This window comes from Dermacentor silvarum, chromosome 11 (genome assembly GCF_013339745.2).
Source record: "Dermacentor silvarum isolate Dsil-2018 chromosome 11, BIME_Dsil_1.4, whole genome shotgun sequence".
Taxonomy (NCBI): Eukaryota; Metazoa; Arthropoda; class Arachnida; order Ixodida; family Ixodidae; genus Dermacentor; species Dermacentor silvarum.
This window is the reverse complement of record NC_051164.1, coordinates 83,888,598-83,902,719: the sequence shown is the minus strand read 5'-3', so window position 1 is coordinate 83,902,719 and position 14,122 is coordinate 83,888,598. Positions and strand designations below refer to the sequence as shown.

Sequence of the window (14,122 nt, the reverse complement as noted above, 5' to 3'; positions counted from 1 at the left end):
CAACACTGTCAGTCAAGGCTATGCTGCGCAAAACCAATTGAGAGCCTTATTGACTTTTGTCCACACGCGAGCTTCCGTCGCTCCGTTCAGTAAGCGCACACACGAACAAAGTAGACGTTCGTGGTAGTTGCATGCCGGCCGATCAAGCATGTACCCGCAGACCAAAAATTTCACTTCATGCGCGTGTCCGTCGATCTGGCTAGCCCGTGCACGTAATCTTACGCAGGATCGTCAGTGTAGTCTACCGGTGAAAACATTACACGGGCGCACTTCTCGCAATGGCTTGGTGCCCATCGCATCCGCCGACTAGGCCTAAACCATGCAGCACCGCCGCGCCGCTTCGACGGTGGTGTCGGCCAAAGTTGCGGTTTAGAACGTTGGGCCGTTTGGTACGGAGTGTGGGATACGGTGATGATGGCATCGTTGGCGGGACAACTTGTGCCATCTAATAACAGCTTGCAGCATATGGGAAACATGCTTTACACGGTAGCAGCCCCCCCCCCCCCTTTTTTTTTAAATAAAATGTAGCATAAGGACTAATGGCCATGCTTACATTTACACCCGTCTAGTAAACAACATATACAGATTATTAATTATTGTGCTTAGCATATATGGCTGGATACATGCGCGGTATAACCGAATATTCGAATAATCTTTTACAGCAATGCCTAGGCATTCGTATAGCCATTTATTTAAACCGAACATCCTGAATATTCGTTTTTATACATACAGATAACCGGTTATCAAAGCCGGATATATCACTTCCCTCCGGGTAAACAGGATAGCCACGGTTTGACGAATATATAAGCAGGAGCACTAGGGCATATATATGCTTGTGCGCACAACGCTCCCCATGCAGTCAAAAAAGTCCAATGGATCCAATTGGGAATTTTCCAATTACCGCGAGCTGGTGTTGGACCAATCGTATTTTCGCGACCCATTGGACCACATGCCATTCATAACGAATTGAAAAAACTATTTGAATCCAATTAGATTTCCAATTGTACTCAAATGGTGGCCAACTTGAAAAAAAACTGGCAGCCAGTTGGTCAGACAGTTAGAGATCTGACTGGAGTTAACTAAATGCAACTGGTTGCCCAGCCAGATTTCCGTTGAAAGCCTATTACATCTGACTTCTAAGTGGTTACCCAATTGGACCTCTGTAGTCGCCCAATTGAAAGTAACTGGTGCCTCGGCTGGATGTGTGTGTGTGCGCTTTTGTGCACTTCAATTTATTCTATTGAACTTTATTACTATTATAATTAGGTGACCTCTGTAAAGCCAAAGAAACTAGGTTGACTGCGTGGCAACTGCACTACAGAAAATTGCTTCACTGAGGCGTGCGGGGCCCCCTACATTTCACGAATTCTGGCCCAGCAAGTAGCGCGAGTTTACCAAAAGAAATAGGTAAATTTGTAAGGCAGATGCTAACCATCAAAGAAGAATTGAATGCTGCTCTCCAGTTATCATACCAAAGTATACAACAATCTCTTATTTCAGAACTTGTGCTTTAATTGTGGAATTATTTTTGTTCATTATTTTATTGTTTCATAACATTGCTCATCTGTCTGACTTCGAATTGAAACCAATTGGCATGTCAATGAAGTCCCACTGAAACCAACTGGATCAAAGTTACATTAAGAGCAGCTGTCATTTAGGATCTTTCCGGTAGTTAATTCTAGATTCCTACATGAAACCCTTGAAAATCCCTTGATCAACATGACGCCTCGGATTTATATCCGAAGGGACATAAGAGGACCAAATGGAACTGTCTTATTACCAACTAACATGGTCACATCACAATGCCCAATTGGAATGCTTAATATAAACTGGACCCATAACCCTGTCATCATTCCAATTGGAATGGAGGCAATGTTCCAAAGGGTTGATGTACCCCAATTGAAATTGTGCAACCAATGGAACTACCAAGCATTTAAATCGTAAACGGGCTGTTCTAATTAGTCCCCAGTTGGTATGTGTACAACCAATTGGAACAAGCATTCCAATCGGGAGACCAAAGGAGATTATAAAAAGCAATTTTTAAACCTCCTTGGGGAGACCAAATGGTAAATTGGGCACCAACTGGCATGACCATTTGAAACTGTCAAGTCCAATTGACCTCTCCCATTTAAGTGTATAACGTTCCAATTGGCTTGCAGTTCATTCCATTTGGATCCCATTGCTAACAACTGGTATGAACAGTTGGACCCATTGACTTTCTTTGTCTGGGTCATGCCAGCAACAGAAGGCAGTATGCTGCCCTGGAGACATTTTCTCGGTCGGCCACTTTCGGAGTTAACGCTCTCGGTGTTAACCACGACCTACTGTACTACGGGTTAACACGTACTTCCAGTGCGAGCTGATTGGCTAGCTCATTGAGCAAACCGTTCAACCTATTGGCTAGTTGAGCAAAACCGCTCCAAACATCCAACGCGCCGAGTACTACGTACGTCACACGAAAGTGGTATAATAGTAACGCCGAAATTTAAGTGATCGTCCGATCGAGAATTGTCCGCGCGTTGTAGAGCCAGCTGAGCACGGAGCATGATCGAGTGTGTCCACTTTGCTTCGTTTTAGCAGCCAAACGCAGTGCGCGTCTAAACCTCTATGCGCGCTGCGGGCCGCACGTGCGCTAGCTGTCGATACCGTGACAGCAGTACGGCGCCGTCATCGCGAATCCGCCTCATATGCCATCGCAATAAAATAATAAGGAATAGATAAGCACGCACGCACCGCGACTGCATGATCGTATACAGTGTCGCAACGGTATAGCGATCGAGAAACAAGATAACTATGTTGTAAATTAACACGCTCGTACGTTAATTAAAGAAACGAAAAGCAGCTGATGGAAACGAATTCCGGCTGTTCTGTTTATGGTAAGGCTACGTGCGCGGTTATATATCGAATATCACCTACTTCGAAGGATATCGCAACAGGTCATATATATATATATATATATATATATATATATATATATATATATATATATATATATACGGCATCTGAAAGTGCACGCAGCATTTTGCAGTTACCTTCGGTTTCCTTTGGCTATTTGAACGTAGAAAAAGATGCTCGGCGGCTCAGTTAATTTTGGCTGGTTAGGAACACACTATACGTACAGACGTGACAGCAGTCAATGCAACGGCAGCTGGGCATCGAGGCGCAGCTGCGCAGGAACACCGCTCTGCCACACGGCGATGAAATACACTGGCATCACGCACAGCGAGACGGCGAAACGCTGAGACGTAAACACCCGCCCTTGTCACGTGAACCTCATGTGCCGAGGCCACGGCCCTACGGCCGAGATGTCCCTAGAATAACCTTTGAAAATCCCCAGTCTGCCGATAGATCGAGTTAACAACGACAGCTTGTCGCGCAATGTGATAGCGGTACTTGCGCGAAAACCGATCGTCAAAAGCAGAACACACGTCACACGCCATTCATTTGTAACTCAAGTTATTATTTCTATATACCGATTTGTCCAACTTTGCGTTCAAGGGGTCTCATTTTTGCAAAAGGCGACAAAGCGGCTAGCTGTTGCCCGGATGAAAACAAAGCGCTTTGTCGAAACGTTGGCTCCAAGGTGAGGATATCTGCCACCGCTGACCCGCTTGTACTAGAAGAACTCGGAGCCCATTAAAGACAGGGTCATACAAGGCAAATGAAAGCTAGGCCGCTGGACTTACACATACAGTCGACTCTCGACCCTGACCGGACCGACGAAATTGATCGAATTATCCAGTGGGTCGAATTAAACAAGATGCAGAAAAAACATCAAAACACACCGCTGATTCACTTGGCAGTATTTGCCCGATTCTTAAGATTAATGACATTAATTAATTAGGATTACTTACCAAAAAGTAAACCAAGCAAACGTCGCCAACATACGACCAGGCGCGTTCGGATACGCCAGAGACGTACGTATGTATATATGCAAGTTGAGCCACTGGAAAGAATGCGTTTGTACTATTTAACAAGTCGATCGCACTAGAAGGTTTCTGCAGTAATTTTTGAAGCCAGCTTCACCACAATACCACGGCGTTATGCGGCGAAGCATACCAAACGCCGCAAAAGCGGTTTTCCGTCAATTAAGTTTTTTGGGTAAAAAAAGGCGCACATTAGAATGAGATAATTACCGTAATCGGACATTGTGAGCTACCGTTATTGCTTCTTCCTAGAGCAGGCTAGCTGATAATAGGCATTTTCGACGCAGATGGGGACGTCTGTTCCAACGCATGTCCCGTAAGCTCTGCCGAGACAGACGCTGCCAGTAAAGGGGTCGCTATTGTGGTAACCATAGGGGTCAGGCGAGTGCATGCTTACTGGTCAAGTTCGAATTATCAGGCGTTGAGGAATTATTTTAGCATTGAAATAACTAAAGTCTCGACCTATTGAAATACATGGGTGCGGGCCGGGACCTACAGTTCAGATCGAATTAACCGGAGTCAACTTAGAATGTTTACTGTAGTACATTTATTTAAAAAAAAAATCATTGTAAGCTTAAATCCCAGTACATGACTAAGAGTTTGCTGTTGGGATATTTGGTGCATATTTCTAAAGTCAAAAACAGCTTATAGAACGGGACAAGAAAGTGAGACAAACACAATGGCTTCAGTTGCAAATCAGCAGTGTTTGTTTCACTTTCTTGTCCCGTTCCATGAGCTGTTTTTGACATAATTCTCTCAGCTGGGAGGAGGAAACAACTTTATTTTGTCAATTTGGCTTAGTGAGGGCTGGCTACCAGGTGATTGCCGTACAGCCACCTCCTTGACTCTTTTGATGGCCCAAAGTTAGCTGAACTCACTCAGACTATGACTCACCAGAATTATACACAGCCGGGTCCACTTGGATTCAGGCTCACCAATATTTTACTGAGCAAGGATCACCCGAAATCGGACTCGCCAAAATTCTACTCAATTCGACTCACTCAGATTCACGGGTCAGTCCGAGTGTGAGTGAGATTGCCAGCCTATGGATATCATATTGTTGGTATAAGGTCAAGGTGACAAAAGCAATTACCCCAGGAAACGGAGAGAACTCAATCGATCGTAATTCGATAGTGGGATGAGACCGCACAATGGGAAAACTCGGCAAGAGAAGCGGTATCGCCCACCAAGAGCGGCAGTGCAGTGGCAGTAATCCACCCCCCCCCCCCCTTTTTACCCTCCCCTTTGCCCTCTCTTGCAGTCTTCTAGTCGTCCGTACTGCTGGGACATGTTGACTTCGGAGTTTACCACTACGTACGGTCCTGTGCACGGTGTCTTTGTCCCCATCTTAATGGTGCTATTACATATTGTTCTTCGTTATGCCTAAGAAAACGTACTATAAGCATTAAAAATTAAATCATTATGGCAGAATCCACCTCACGATGGCTATCAATGTTAATGCCATTAGCATTCAAGCAGTCTAGCAACACACTGTATTTTTGAAGATACCTTTAATTGTAACCTGTAGCGGCCATTCTGACAATTCCGTTACTTTGGGATCATTATACCAATTGCACGGATCCCATGCTTATGCGGGAAATGGTGCCAAGCAAAGCTTTCTTTCATGTTTGCGCAATATGTAAATGTTATGCAAAACAAAATGTTAATGACAAAAATGCTTGTACAAAATGATGCAAATGGCATGTACGTACATTTACACACTTCTCTGTAGCTGACTTCATTGAATTTTATGTTGCTGAAGAGCTCCACCCTCCTTGTTCAGTGCACGCTGAAGCAGGACAGGCCGCACAAGAGGCACGAAGAACCAACCTTGCTCAAAGCATGCTTAAGTCCCAGTTTGTTCACTTCAATTCTTTTTCCACACTTGGCTGCTTCTGTTGCCGACTTCCTCACTTTTTGCCTTTGCGTATTCGGTGCATGCGGTAGCGGCCAAGAATGGGAACATGCTCAGTGGTGGTGCTGCAGCAGGCAGGGTTAGCCTTGCCATGATTGGCCGGCAATTATTCCGCCTGGGCATCTCACAACTTGTTAGCAAAGGTGTGTCATCAGGTGTTGATCAACTCTGTAGTAGCAACGCTCGTTCAGCACTCGTCCTGTTGTGTTCGTTTTCGATTCCTGTCCTCGTCTTCTTCGTGCTGCTTCAAGTTATAATCAACTCTACTTTTTGAAGAAAGGCAATCAACAGTAGTAGAACTCCCTTCCTGATTACTGCAGGCTGTTCAGGGAACACTTCGTCTTCAAAACTATGTTGGGAAGCCCTTTCCTTTGTAGGTTGTGGACACTTTTTTTGGATACAGAATTTTCTAGCCTTGCACTGGTGATGACAGTAGCCAAGTGGTGTGGATCAGCCAGAAAGCTTGACAGAAGGCACACAGAACCAGACTTGAACCTCAATAATGTTTCCTGGTGGGTTAGTTGCTGATGAATTATTTGTAGCAGTGTTACAGCACATACACATGTAGGAAAAAACCAAGGGACAGGAAGAAGTGCAGACCACAACTCAGAACTTGCCTAATGTACCCGAGAAAGTGTTGCCTTCTGGTGTAGAAGCCTTGTTCGAAGGCTTTTGACCTTTCCCACCACCGTACCAGAGCATGTAGGGTGATTTTCAACCTGAATGGCTATGGTGAAGTCTGTACAAACACTACCCATGGCTGCTCCTGTGCCTTCAGCCAATGTCCCGGAATGGGTTGAACCAATGGCATGTGTTCGCTGAAACCATCGGCCAGACCAAGGAATTGCTGTGGCAGCAGACACTTAGAACGCTTTGACAGTGCATCCCGAGCAAGGTTGCTACTCAATGTAACTGCATCCACATGCTAGTGGAGTGCAAGTTCTTAGTTGTGGCCAGCACTCTGTCCTGTCCCTTCTTGGTTTTAAATGCAAAGCATTTCTTGGTGAACATTTGCCACTTTGAGAGTATCTATCTAGCCGCTTATGTCTTGGTGCTCTCATGATCGTTTCATTAACTTGGTACGTACCAAAATTGATGATAGGTCATGACATGAATGCCATGAAATGCCTGTCATGTAGGTCATAAAACAGCCGCGTAAGTCTTGGTGCTCTCATCGTTTCGTTAACTTGGTAGGCTCCCATCCCCACAGACTGCTTGGCAAAACATCGATTCCCACAGGGTGTGGGATGTGCCAGCTTTTTTTACTACATTTATTTGTTTTATTTATTTATTATTACCCTCAGGGCCAAAGGCATTACAGAGGGGAGTAGGTTACAGCAAATGAACATAAAAAACATTACTAAAAAAAACAGAACGTTCAAGTACAAAGGCTTCTGATTATACAGTTTTAGCTAGGCTTAAATCGTCGTAAAAAATTGGTAGCAAAGTACGATAGTAAAATGGTGAATACAAAATACTAAATGCACTTAGGTTACAAACATATAGTAGGAAAAATGCTTCGATTATACAATGTTAGCTAAAGCCGCTCGAAACCTTTGGTTATCGTGAATGGATACGATTTCAGCAGGAAGGTGGTTCCATTCTGTGGATGACCGAAGGAAAAATTATTGCAAAAAACTTTTAGTGTAACATGATTCGGGACCAACCTTAAAATGATGGTCGATTCGAGGCGATACGTATATTGTGGCTGAAAAATGAAATCATTGCGGAGTGTTGAATGATGGTATAGCTTGTGAAAAAGAACTAAACGTGCGATTTTGCGACGAGAAGAAAGTGAACTAAGCGAAAGGTTAGTTTTCATGGCAGACACACTTGCAGTTCTATTGTAATTATATAAGATGAAACGAACTGAATTATTTTGAACGAGTTCTAATGAATTAATTAGTTTATCAGTGGCAGGATCCCAAACAGCAGATGCATATTCTAGTTTCGGACGTATAAGGGGAGTATAAAGAAGCATTTTTAAGGATGAAGGGGCAGTTGAAAAGTTACGGTGCAGGTAGCCAAGGCATGCGGTTAGCATTGCTAATTACGTAGTCGGTATGAACGTTCCAAGTTAGCAGAGATATGCACACCTAGGTATTTGTAAGAGTTAACCATTTCCAAGGGAACATCATTTAGATAATATGCATGCATGCTGTTAGTTATCGGGATACATGCATCACTTTACATTTGCCAACGTTTAATTCTATTAACCAATTTTTGCACCAATTAGCTACAGTAGTTAGATCAGACTGCAGGTGGTTAGGATCTTCTGCATTAGTTATTTCACGAAAGATAACACAATCATCAGCAAATAAGTGAATGTTAGATGATAGAGAGGAAGGGAAGTCGTTAATATAAATGAGAAACAAAAGAGGCCCGAGCACTGAACCTTGCGGTACACCGGAAGTTATGCTTCGAAGTGGTGAGTTATGGCCGTTTGCGGTTACAAATTGAGTGCGATTAGAAAGGAAGCATTCAATCCACTTCAGGATGTTAGTGTCAAGGTTCAGCTGATTTAGTTTATAAAGTAAAAGCTTATGACAGACCTTATCAAATGCTTTAGCGAAGTCTAAAAAAATGCAATCTGCAAATGATGAACGATCGAGAATACAATGTAATTTATGCATAAAGATTGCAAGCTGAGTTTCACATGAAAATGTTTTTCTAAATCCATGCTGAGCTGGTGTGAAAAATGCATTTGATTCAAGGAAGTTAACAATATGTGTGAAAATTATATGTTCGAGCAACTTACAGCAAATACTTGAGAGTGAGATGGGGGCGATAATTGGCTGTTATATTTTTGTTACCTGACTTATGCAGTGGAACCACCTTCCCGATTTTCCATTGGCTAGGTTGAGCAGACGTATCCAGTGATTATATGTGCTGTAACACTGCTACAAAGAACACATCAACCAATCGCCAGCAAACATTATTGAGGCGCAATTTGCATGAGGATGGGGGGCATGTTGCGGAAGATGCATGGTCACAGCTTTAACTGTGTACTAGATTAGCTACAGCCTTTGTAGAAAAAGATTTATTCAAACATTTAAGGACATTAGAAGCGTGTTTAGAACTACAAATGACGCTTGCCCTGCGTCTGTGCCACATTCAGAGTTTACATTTCAAGTGGTTGATGTGTAGCCAATGTTTCAAGAGTGTCACTTAAATATGAGCTTTGCAAAACATTATTTATGCAAGTGCTTACAAACAGGCAAATGCGATGAGGCTTCATACGTGCAGTCCCATTCACGACATAAACCTGAACACTGAAAACATGTGTAAACACATTCCAAACATGCAGAGCACAAAACTACACCTGTTGAGGAGCCAGAAAGGCACAGGCTTCACTTTTATGAGTCGGCAGTGTGAAGAGTTGTGTGCGTCAGTTAAAAACTTGTGTGAGGAGTTGTGCACATGAGTTAAAAACTTACATATCTTACATGCAGCCATTATGCACATTGTTGCCCATTGTCCTGAGAGAAACCCCAACGTGAAAGAGTGACAGTGATTAAATTGCGGTATGTTTGTAAACTTCACACATTGCATAGCTGAACCAGTAGTGACTAACTATCTCGTGGCCATGCCCCTACTGCTCATTCTGTGTAGGCTACGACACTTATGAAGTGCTGCAAGCTAAAGTATCACCTGTGAAACACTGAAAACACTCATTTAGTAAAGTAATAGTCACGGTAAATTTTTTTTTATTTACAACTTCATAACAGCCAAAATTAAATGGTGTACAGGCTGACATACACATTTGTAATGCAAGGAGTAAAATTGTGCACATATAAATAACAATTAAATGAAGGCAGGCACACTTTGTAAAGTCGACAAAGATCGTGACACAATACAGACATAATGCAATTGCCTTGCATATCACAGTGTACAAAAAGGCACCGGTAAGCGCACCGATGCCCACAAACTAATCCGGAAAGCCTGAGCATGAAGAGGGCGTGAAATGTTGCTCATTTGAGTGCCACAAATTCAACATTCCACCACTTACAAACAGGCAAACGCGATGAGGCTTCACATGTGCAGTCCCATTCACGACATAAACCTGAACACTGAGAACATGTGTAAACACATTTCGAACATGCAGAGTACAAAACTGCACCTGTTGAGGAGCCAGAAAGGCACATGCTTCACTTTTATGAGTCGGCAGTGTGAAGAGTTGTGTGCATCAGTTAAAAACTTACATATCTTATAGGCAAACGCTTTAGCTAAGAAATTAGGGCAAGAAATTACTTCCTAAAACTACAGCAAACCCTCGTTATAACGAAATCGCTTTATTAAAAATATCAATTTTATTCGAACATCCTAGGAAGTCCTGATTGCAGCCCACGCATTCTATACCAGATTACAGTCGAACCTCGGTATAATGATGTTGTATACTTGCGGCGTAAAACTTTGTTATATCGAGGTTTCATTAATTGAACAGAACTAAAATGGGGAAATAAAAAATACTTAGTTGCATCGCGAATTTCATTAAATCGAGGTTCGTTATATCGAGGTTTGACTATTCTAAATGTAGTGGTGGCAGACTTCACTTAGTATGAGGTGCAACGTGGGAGATTCACCTGAGACAACTTGGTGCAGCATACACACTGCAGCATATCTCGTTATAATAAACGAGGGTTTACTGTATCTGCATGTGACATGAACAGTTTTTTTTTTATTGCATCTGGCATTCGAAATAAAACTGCAGGAGAAACATTGTAACAAACAGTAGATCTAACTTAAGTGCCACAATAACTGTTAGCACCAGTGACATTGGCAGTGACATACAGCAAAGAAACCTTATATATTAGACATTACAAGCCACACTGTTAAAAATAAGTTCATGTGTTTTAACATCTTAAGACGACTCATGGACTATGAGACAATGAAGTGGGTGGAATTGTATTTTTTTCGACCATCTGGCATTTTTGCATTTTGTATTTTGCATTTAGGAGCATTTCTTGCATTCTGTCTCCATCAAAATTTGGCTGCCGTGGCCTGGGATCAAACCAGTGAATTTGTAGTCAGCAGCACAACACCAAAGCCACTAAGCTATCGCGGCGGGTAATAAGTAATGCACAATTACGTATTGTACCTTTCCTATTTTTTATCCTCACTGCAATGAACTGCTATATCATATCTCACCAGTCGAAGAGTTGAATATCAAGATGCTTCCACGGAAATACTGGTTTCAATACACAAGATGTGAAAGATGCATATTTTGGCAGTAGTGGTTTGAAATTTTCACTATGAATGACGGAATTGCATTGTTCAATGTTGAAGAAAAAAAAATGAATTCTGCGCAATCATAAAACTTAATTTGGCAACCCGCTCAATCACCGGCATAACAGTACAGCATGTACTTATATCATGAGCTACCAAAGTTACTAATTTGTGTAGTATTTCATACTGAAACCTTATAGAAAAAATCAAGCCCCACAAATCCCCTTATTCCAATATGAATATACCTCAGACTGCCCTCTTTGCCTTTCATATCAACCGACTTATCTCTCTTGCTGTTTGTCACAGATAGCGACTAGACGGTGACAATGGGCAAATGTGCAAAAATTCAGAGTGTCACTTGTGCACACCAGCCAAAACTGGCTTTGCTATGTGGTCTCTTAGGTTCTGCACAAATTAATATCACTCGTAGTGTAGGAAATAACTACCATATAGATCCAGTGCTTAACAGTTGAAGATAATGCCACAAAGTTGCTTACACTGCTTTAAAACTGCACTTAAATTTGTGTTATCAGCTGCAAGCTCTTTAAGGTGACAAAATTTAGTGAGTGCTTTTAAAATATACCTTTTTTTTTTCAAGTGGTCACATGCAAGGACTTATGAGCAGTTAATAAAGATAAGTACAGCATTAGCACTTGCTTTGCTTGTACGCGAGGCTTTTAATTTGTTTCTTGCGTGCTGCCTATTTTACACAGTTAATAAATAATGACCAATAACAAATGAGATCGTATTTCCATTCTCATACAGCATTGGCAACAAAGCTTTTGTCGATGAATGTGAGTAAAAAAAAAAAAGAAAAAGCTGTGCACGTCAGGACACCACTTGTTCACTGGCTCAACGTGTCCACTTGCAATGAGCCGTGTATTTTCATCATTCACCTGTTGAACATTATAATTAGGAATAGTAAGACAACTACACTTGTGTCTTGCCTGCTCTTCCTTGTGTGTAATCACAAGTGATTAATAGAGAAAAAGAAAATTAATCAGCAAAATGGGTAATAAAAAGCAATATCATATATTATATAATGTATAACCATCAATTTCAATTTATTGTGTACCATACTCAATGCAGTGAACATTACTGAAGCTTGGTGGTGGATGATGAGAAACACAGAGGAACTTGACTGTTGCAACATATAAATGCTTACTGTTTTAGATATATTGTATATATACTATAGTATATACAGGAGATAGCAGAGTGCCTGCAAATGAATCAAAATAAATAAACTCCGAGCTATCCTGGTATCCTGGTATGGCCACCCCAGAAAGAGATTCTTTTATGCAATAAAAGTAACAACAGCACAGGGCAACATCTACAGAGAAATGTAATAATGACGGCCTTCCCCTACTCTAAAACGATGTTATCACAGTTCCTGACAACTTCACAATTCACAATGCTACAAAACTGTCAGCATTTTCTAGCACTTTGTCTTCAAATTAAGCCTTCAAACATCCACGTCGCCCAAAGCAAGCTTACATTCCACACGTAATAATACCGGTAGCAGCTCCGATCAATATCAGAAACAGTTCTGTGCAAAGAGGATGCAAGGCAATAGAGCAAAGGCCACAAGTAAACCTGGTTTCAAGTCCAGGCGTCACTTAGCTTCACCACTAGCTAGGTCAGTCACACTGTGCAGAACTCTCAAGAAGCTGCAGGTCCATAATAGGAACCGGTACAATGGTGCACAACAATGATAAAAGTGCGAACCATGTGCAAACGAATTATCTAGAGCCAACCACTGGCCCCCCGACTGCAACATCACATGAGACTCTCGACTACCTGCTCCATCAATGTGCAACACAGGTCACTGCATGTCGCTAACTCCTGTCTGCCTTCAGGAGACTCGGCCTTGCCTCCAACACCGAGATATTCTGCTCTTTCCCGATCGCACAGCATGGATTTGCAAGCTCACACTGCGACAACGACTTCCCCGAACAAGACGGGCCTTGCAGCGCACCTCGCAACACTGGACAGCTTACTGCACAACATGCACCGGTGCCTATTTTTTATATTTTCGTGTATACATTTTTCAGGTACCTGCATAAACATATAGTATGTTAGTTTCTTTACAATTTTTGCTCATGTAACCTTTGTGTCTATTTTGTTGAATGTAACTTAATTTTCTGCACCCCCTTTAGTGTCACTCCCTTCTTTTATTTCCCCCACTCTTACTCACTTTCTTGGCTACAGGACAGTTCCAGAAGATGTCCACCGACATGTGCAACAGTTACAATGCCTGCAGCCTCTCCTTCTCCATTACTTCTCTTTAAACAATACAAGTAACGACAGAACCAGAACTGAGAACGAAATACAAGTCACACAACGTGTGTTGCAGCCGGCATCCTCTTCTACAAAAATCGAACCCACAACCTCATGCTCCACAGCAGAACGCCATAGCCACTGAGCTACTGTGGTAACCACCATTCACAGCGGTGATCACCATTCACCAACATATGTCTGATCACTATTTGCACTTGAGCTCATCTACGACTTTCCGAAATGGGTTTCAGGGGGTACGGTTTGGTTGATGTAAGGTGGTGGTGGGTCAAATGGTGCAGACGGTGATGGCAACGACGCAGCAGATGGCTGTACCAGGGGCACCACGTTGTTACCCATATAGGGGAGTCCCTGCGGGTGCGGTGCGTTTGGTTGCGGATAGTACGCAGGTTGTGGATATGACCCAGCTGGAGACTGAGTTCCTCCTGGGACCACAGGGTACACTTCCGGTGAAGCCCATGTCCTTGCGCCTGATGTCACCGGAGCTGGAGCTGGTGCCAGTGGTGGTGGAATCTGGGGACTGGCATCCTGCACCACCGAAAAGATGGAAGGTTCTTGAGTGATTTTGTTCATGGACTGGGTTTTGTCATAACTGCAATTGACTATGTCACTTTGGCAGTAGGATCGTGATATGAACAAGCTGGTGCACCCTTCGTCAAAGGAAGTAAAGATGATCCAGACATAAGTGCCGCTTTAACCCCTTGAGTGTTTTGTTATTTTGACCAAAAGTGATTCTACCTTCCTTCTTTTTATGGCTTAT

At 42.6% G+C, this 14,122-nt stretch overlaps 1 protein-coding gene and 1 long non-coding RNA gene across 7 annotated transcripts in view; one reads left to right on the top strand and one right to left on the bottom strand.

Moving 5' to 3' along the window:
• LOC119432944 (prolyl 3-hydroxylase 2) overlaps positions 1-14,122 on the top strand; it is a 207,485-nt gene that overhangs the window by 99,809 nt on the left and 93,554 nt on the right. The gene's annotated exons all lie outside the window — the stretch shown is intronic.
• Positions 1-14,122, bottom strand: part of LOC119432415 (uncharacterized) — a 50,191-nt gene that overhangs the window by 11,403 nt on the left and 24,666 nt on the right. Inside the window, exon 1 of one of the 5 annotated variants that reach the window (XR_007464504.1) lies at positions 3,120-3,251. The exons of 2 other annotated variants lie outside the window; for them this stretch is intronic. This is a non-coding gene — a long non-coding RNA (uncharacterized LOC119432415). Of the gene's footprint in view, positions 1-3,032; positions 3,252-14,122 lie in introns of those variants that run through there. 2 more of the 5 variants (XR_007464503.1, XR_007464501.1) reach the window with 2 other exon arrangements.